Source organism: Penaeus japonicus, unplaced genomic scaffold, assembly GCF_977035675.1.
Source record: "Penaeus japonicus unplaced genomic scaffold, GWHDUDI00000001_assembly GWHDUDI00000009, whole genome shotgun sequence".
Taxonomy (NCBI): Eukaryota; Metazoa; Arthropoda; class Malacostraca; order Decapoda; family Penaeidae; genus Penaeus; species Penaeus japonicus.
The window spans coordinates 35998211-36005710 of NW_028234411.1; the positions used below are offsets into that span (position 1 = coordinate 35998211).

The following is a 7500-nucleotide window of genomic DNA, read 5'->3' on the forward strand; positions in this document are numbered from 1 at the left end:
CACACATAGAAAATGTAGACACTCATGTTCATACACGCACACAAGTACACATGCGCAGTCACTCACTCACTCACTCACTCACTCACTCACTCACTCACTCACTCACTCACTCACTCACTCGCTAGGTCACTCGCTCACTCACTCGCTCACTCACTCACTCACTCACTCACTCACTCACTCACTCACTCACTCACTCACTCACTCACTCACTCACTCACTCGCTCACTCACTCATCTCGCTCGCAGTCACGTTTTCTGCTGCGTTGAAATCTCCCGCGAACAGGAACACGCGGGAAGCAAAACTCGAAACGTTTGGGGAGATCCTGTCTTGCAACGGGCTTGCAATGTGCATCAACATCTACATCTGCTTTCTTTTTTTTTTACTATTCACCGTTTGTTTAGAATGAAAAATCAAATGAAACATGTCAAGATGACTGACAGGGGGATAACAACTTCCGGGCCCCAGAGATTGCAAACGGAGGACTGGCATGAATGTCTCCTCTCTTTTCTGATGTCTTCCGTCGCAGGCACAGGTAAATGTCTCAGTATAAGTTGCCGACGCGTTTATAATTTGCAAGAGAACGTGTGATTTTTTTTTCTTTCTTTTTTTTTAGAACTTGCTTCACGAAGTTAAATCATCCACGATACTGCTTTATCCCCAGAGATACAGTGTGTATGATTCCACAAATACTGTAATCACCGATTTACCTTGTCGTTGCATTTACATTGTCATATATTGATATCAATCTGTAGATGAATCCTGACATCAAATCAAATTTAGAGCAATCCCCACATCGAATGCACAAAATATAGTTGCACAAAAGATGCACAAACCGCCATCCTCAGAACCCCCCTCCCCCTCCTCCTCTCTCTTCCTCCTCTTCCTCTTCCCTCTCTCGAAAGCAACTTGAAAACAGCTTCAGTCTATACCCAGAGCGACTTCAAGAAGGAGGCTGAGTGCTTGAGAAAGCAGGTGGCTCTCCAGGCTCGCACTTGAAACATTTCTCCTTCTTTTCCCATTTTCATCTCTCTTGTCATTCCTTTTTCTCCTCTATTTTTCTTTCTTTCTATTTCTTTCTTTCTTTCTTATTTTCTTTCTTTTTAATTCTTTCTTAATTTCCTTCTTTCCTTCTTTCTTTATTATTCTCTTTCTTTCTTTTTCTTTCTTTCTTTCTTACTTTATAATTTTCTTTCTTTCTTTCTTTCTCTCCTATTTTTTTTCTTTTCTTATTTCTTTCTTATTTTCTTATTTTCTCTCTTTCTTTCCTTCTTTTTAAAATTCCTTCCTTTTCTTTCTTTTCATTTTTTTTTCTCTTTCTATCTATCTTTCTTTCATTTTTATTTTTTTGTGAGAGAGGATATTTCAGTTTCTCTCACTTACTGTTTTCTTTTCGTATATTTCATGCTTGATATTAAGAGTTATTAATGATCATTGCAAGCAGTGGATGTTAAGAAATAGTATTCGTCTAGATAACATTGTAGTAGTCATTGTATTAGTCTTGTACTGAAAGCAGTAGTCCAAGTAGTCATTGCTGTAGTTGTAAATGCAGTAGAAGGAACATATGCAGTAGTATTAAGGATAATAGTAGTAGTAGTAATGATAGAAGTCGCGTCTGTAGCGGCAGTAGTAGTAGTTATCGTGCCTGTAGTAGTAAAAGTAGCAGTAATAATAATAATAATAATAGTATAAGTAGTAGTTGTAATAGTAATAGTAGTAAAAAATGTAGTAGTAATAGAAGTAGTAGTAGTAGAAGTAGCAGCAGTAGTAGTAGTAGTGGTAGTAGTAGTAGTAAGGGTACATAGTAGTTATAATTAGAAGTAGTAGTTAGTAGAAGAGAATGTCCCTGCATTAGTAGAATTAGTAGTAGAAGCAGCAGCACCAGTAATAGTAGTGAAAGTAGTAGTAGAGGTAGTAGAAGGAGGAGTGTCTGCATTAGTAGAATTAGTAGACATAGTCGTATCTGTAGTAGTAGTAGTATTTATAGTATTAGCCGTGTCAAAAGTTCCAGTAGTCCTTGTTAGTAGTAGAAGTAACAATAGTAATAGCCAATCATAATAGCAACAGTAGTGAGAAAAGCGACAACACGAGCAGATGTTGCATGGCCATTGCATCCCCCCATTATCATTTTAGTGATGATGATACTTATCGATGTCAGGTTAATGATAGTTATGATGTTACTATGAATAATAAAGATGATATTTATGATGATAATAACAATGATGATAATATGAGGATAGTAGTAATAGTAATAATGATAATAGTAATAATGATAATGATTATGATTTTATTATCATTGTGCTTATTATTATTGATTTTGTTTCCATTGGTATGATTATTATTGTTATCATTATTATTATTATTTGATATTGTTATCATTATTATTACTGCTGTTGTTGTTAATGATAATGATTATTATTATTGTTTTGCCATTGTCGTTCTACTCATAATTATTGTTGTTATCATTATCATTACGAATATTTATTCATTCAAAATCATTAGTGTTATTATTCGTTCTATCGTATTTATTCTTATTGATGATGTACGAATATCATTATAAGCGTCTGTAATAATAGAAGTATCATTACCATAATTGTTGTTATTGTTATTATGATTATTATTAATAATATTATTGTTATTGTTATTTTATGATATCATTATTGTCATATTATTACTGTTACTTTTTCCATCATTATTATACTATAGTATTAATATTATTATTATTATTGTTATTATCATCACTATCAGTAGGATCATCATCATTATCATTATTTTTATAATTATCATCATTATTATTATTGTTATCACTATTATTATTATTAGAAAGAGAGAGAGAGAGAGATAGAGAGAGATAGAAAATGTTGGAATAGGTAGAAAGACATAAACAGACAGGCAGACATATACATACAAGCAGACAACATAAAGAAAGACAGAGGTAGACAAAAGCAGAGACAGCTGAATAACGAAAGAGCGTGGAAGCAATATTAAGATAGAAAAAAACAAAAGCAAGAGATTTCATTCCAAGCAATCCGTCTCCATGTGCGCAAGCAATGGCGTAGAGACCCTCCCTACCCCCTACCCCTCCCCCCAACCCCCAACCACCACACCTAAACCTCTCTCACCCAACGCCCACCAACCTTTCTCACCCCTCACACCCCACCCCACCCTCCTCCCCCTCCAGATCCTTGAGAAAGAAGATCACTTGTCTTCATCATCCGCACAGCCCCCTACCGGGTGACCTAGCCTGACCCAGCAGGAGCCCAGTTCGTGACGTCACAAGGGGGAAGGTGGGACCAAAAGCCAATGATGGGTAGGTGGGGGGGATGGTGGGTAATAGGAGTGGAGGGGAGGTATAGGGGGTGGGGATGGTCATATATAACCCTTTAGGCTGGCTTTTAACTTATGACCTTCGATAAGTGATAATCCCAAGGGTGTAGAAGGATGGCTGTGGTATATTTCTCAAGAGGCCGTATTCATAACGCGGGGTATCGAGGGGGTCCAAGGAAAGGCCCATTGAGAAGTACACGAGGGTTGTGAATGAAAATGGTGGGTGTTATTGTGATAGTAAGATGAGTAGTAAAAGTTGTAGTGGAAGGGGTTATGAATGAAAAGAGGTATTTGTTATTATGATGATGATAATGATTATAATTTGGATGAGGAGGAGTTTGGTAATAATAATGATGATAATGATAGTTATGATAATAACACTAATCATGATAATAATGATAAATGACAATGACGCTATTGATGATAGTAATGATAATATATCTCATCATCAGCAGTATCAACCAATATAAAAAAAGATTGCAGAAAATATTAGTGATTATATTATTAACATTAACATCGACATCATTATAAATATATTGTGAGGGCAGACAAAATAGAAATATGATGATGAATATTAATGATAAAGCTAATAACACTAATCATAATGAATTTGACAGAATAAAAATAGAGAAAATGAAATGTAGTAATATTGTAGTAATGGCGAGAATGTTAATGAAAGTGATAGCAACATAGGTAAAAGGAGAATAAACGAAACATGTGATAATGATAGATATAATGGTAACGATAACCATGACGTTGATGATGATAAGGGTACTGATAATGATAGTAATCAATGATAATAGAATAGTGAATAAGATAGTGACGAGGATGATGATGATAATGATTATAATGATAATGATAATTGCAAGAGTAATGCTAATGATAATAATTAGGATAATGATGAGATTAATAATAGTGATTATGGCAATATCTATACCAAAGGTAATTTTTGTATATTAATTATCATATCGCAAATTCTAAAACGATATTTCCAGTTAATGACGCAATAATGATTCCGATGACATAACCGACGAGTGTTATTGCAACCACATCAACAGATGAAATGCATTTGTAAATAGAAGTGAAAATAACAGGTCGTGTTAATGGTTGAAATATATTTAGCAATAATTTAACCTGACCACCAAGAGCCGTGTCTCGGGAGTGACATTGCAAGCAGGTGATTTGACTTGTGTTTAGTCTCGCTGCAGAGCATGTTGCAATTGTTGCATCCGCCTTTCCCCCTCCCCTTCCCCATCCCCACCCTCCAAGCCTCTCCCTTACTATGCTCAATCTTTCTCTTTCTTTTGTTTCGTTGTCTCTTCCTTACCCATGTTTAACCCTCTCCTCCCTTCCCTTACTTCGTATTGCATCACCTTCCCCCTTCTTTAACCTCTCCCCCTCGCCCCTCATCCCCCCCTTCCTTCCCTCTTTTCTTAGTCGCTCCCTCCTCTCACCCCCACCTATGTGTCTCATCGCTCTCTCCCCCACCCCATCCCCCGCCCCTCTATCTCTTCTCCTCTTTACTAACTTTATTATCTCCCCCTCCTCCTCCTCCTCCTTTTCTATGTTCAATTATTTCCCCCTCTCCCATTTTTATAGCTTCTCCTCCTCCATTCCTCTCCTTCTTTCAACCCCCTTCCCCACTCCCCTATCATATACCTTCCCTTCCCCTACACCCCTACCTCTCCCTCCGCTCTTCCCCGACTCCCAATCTTTTCTTCTTCCCATCCCCTACCCCTTTCGTTCTTATTTCCCCTACCCCACTTCTCTCCCTCTTCTTACCCCTTCCCCTTCCCCTTCCCCTTCCCCTTCCCCCACGCCCCTCCCATCTTCCTATCCCTTCCCCCAGTCTCTCCCTTCCTTATCTCCTTCCACAACGCTTCTCCCTCTCCTTACCCTTCCCCATCCCCAATAGTCTCCCCTCCCATTCTCCTTCCCCTACTCTCCCTCTCCCTCTCACTTTCCTTCCCTCTCCTTCCCACTCCCTCACTCTTTCCCTCCCTCTCCTTCCCACTCCCTCTCCCTTTCCCTCCCTTTCCTTCCCACTCCCTCTCCCTTTCCCCCCTCCACCCTCTCTTCCCCACCCCCACCCCCACCCCCACCCCCGGCCAGCGTATTTACGAGAGCGTGGGAGCCTCCGCGAAGACGAACGAGCGGGCGGGTGTCATCCTTCCCGCCGTGAATTTATTGTTATAACGCGGGGAAAATTAATAGACTGGAAGGAGGGAAGGAGGGGTGGGGGGAGGGGAGGGGGAAGGGGGGAGAGGATGGAAGGAGGAAGGGGGGATATGGATAAAAGGAGGGAGGGAGGTGAGAATGGAAGGAGAGAGAGGATGGAGGATGGAAAGGGGAAGGAGGAGGTAGGAGGGGGGAGAGGATGGAGGATGAAAGGGGAAGGAGGAGGTAGGAGGGGGGAGAGGATGGAGGATGAAAGGAGGGTGAGGAGGATAGGATAGAGAGGAGGGAGGGGGAAAGGGAAGAAGTTGGAAGGGATAAGGGAGGGAGGGAGAGTAAAGCGGGGGATGGTAGGGTGGTGGATAGCAGGGGAATGGAGTAATGGTGCTTGAGGAGGAAGAGGAGGAGAAGGAGAAAAGATGCAAAATACATAAGGAGTAGAAAAATAGAGATGAAAATGATAAAGAACAAGAAAACGACTTGAAGGAGTAGATGACTGCATGGGATTCATTAATATCTGACGCACAGACTAGAGTCGTCAGGAGTAAAAAAAAAAAAAAAAAAAAAAAAAAAAACTTGCACCACATCACCACCGAGGACTAAAAGCTTTCCTACAAATCAGGCCTTTTTCATTACTCAACACTTTGCGTTGTTCATATATGTTTTTTTGTGTTCATAGAGGTGGGATCTGGTGTTCATACAGGTTTATGATGTCCATAAAGGTGGGGTGGGACCAAGTGTTCATGCAGGTTTATAATGTTCATAAAGATGGGATGAGGTATTCATACGTGCTTTTTTATGTTCATGAAGGTAGGACGAGTTGTTCATGATGTTCATAAAGGTGGGATTAGGTGTTCATACATGTTTATAATGTTCATGAAGGGGGAATTTGGTGCTCATACATACTTATAATGTTCATAAAGGTAACATGCATATAATGTTCATAAAAGTGGGATCTGGTGTTCATGCATGCTTATGATGTTCATAAAGGTGGGATCTGGTGTCAATACAGGCTTATAATGTTCACAAAGCTTGGGGGATATGTTTATTCATGCTTATAATGTTCATAAAGGTGAGATCTGGTGTTCACAAATGTTCATAATGTTCTTAAATGCTTATAATGCTCATAAAGGCTGTCAGTGCAGGATGTGTCATAAATTAATGAAGAAACACTCAACTGTGTAAAAAGTGCAATTTATGTAATAAGTTTATTAAACTTACTGAAAACGCATTGATCCCCCTCCCCAATGCACACAAAAGGGAGAGAGAGAGAGAGAGAGAGAGAGAGGGAGAGAGAGAGAGAGAGAGATGATACAAAAGCGAAGTTGGAGATAAAACGAAATCTAGGGAAAGTTAGAAAAGTTCTGATAAAGGACGGGAGAAGGAGATGAAGAGCGAGATAGAAAGTGACACGCGCCCGCGCGCGCGCACACACACAAACACACACACACACACACACACACACACACACACACACACACACACACACACACACACACACACACACACACACACACACACACACACACACACACACACACACACACACACACACACACACACACACACACACACACACACACACACACACACACACACACACACACACGCGCACGCACACGCACACAGGTCCGGTGGGTCATCCCAGTAATAAAATTCATGTTCGTACCTGGTGCAAGGAGTTTTTACAGACTGTGTCCGATTTTAATATTCGGATTATCCAGATTTATGCGTGTTATCGAGGCTAACAAAATAGTCCGGTGTGTGCGTGTGTGTGTGCGTGTGTGTGTGTGTGTGTGTGTGTGTGTGTGTGTGTGTGTGTGTGTGTGTGTGTGTGTGTGTGTGTGTGTGTGTGTGTGTGTGTGTGTGTGTGTGTGTGTGTGTGTGTGTGTGTGTGTGTGTGTGTGTGTGTGTGTGTGTGTGTGTGTGTGTGATAGAGAGATAGATAGATAGAGAGAGAGAGAGGTTGAGAGAGAGACAGACAGACAGAGACAGAGTGAG

General features: G+C 40.3%; 1 protein-coding gene across 6 annotated transcripts in view; it reads left to right on the forward strand.

Moving 5' to 3' along the window:
* Window positions 1-7500, forward strand: part of Fbxl7 (F-box and leucine-rich repeat protein 7) — a 312891-nt gene that overhangs the window by 84275 nt on the left and 221116 nt on the right. The window lies entirely within an intron of this gene.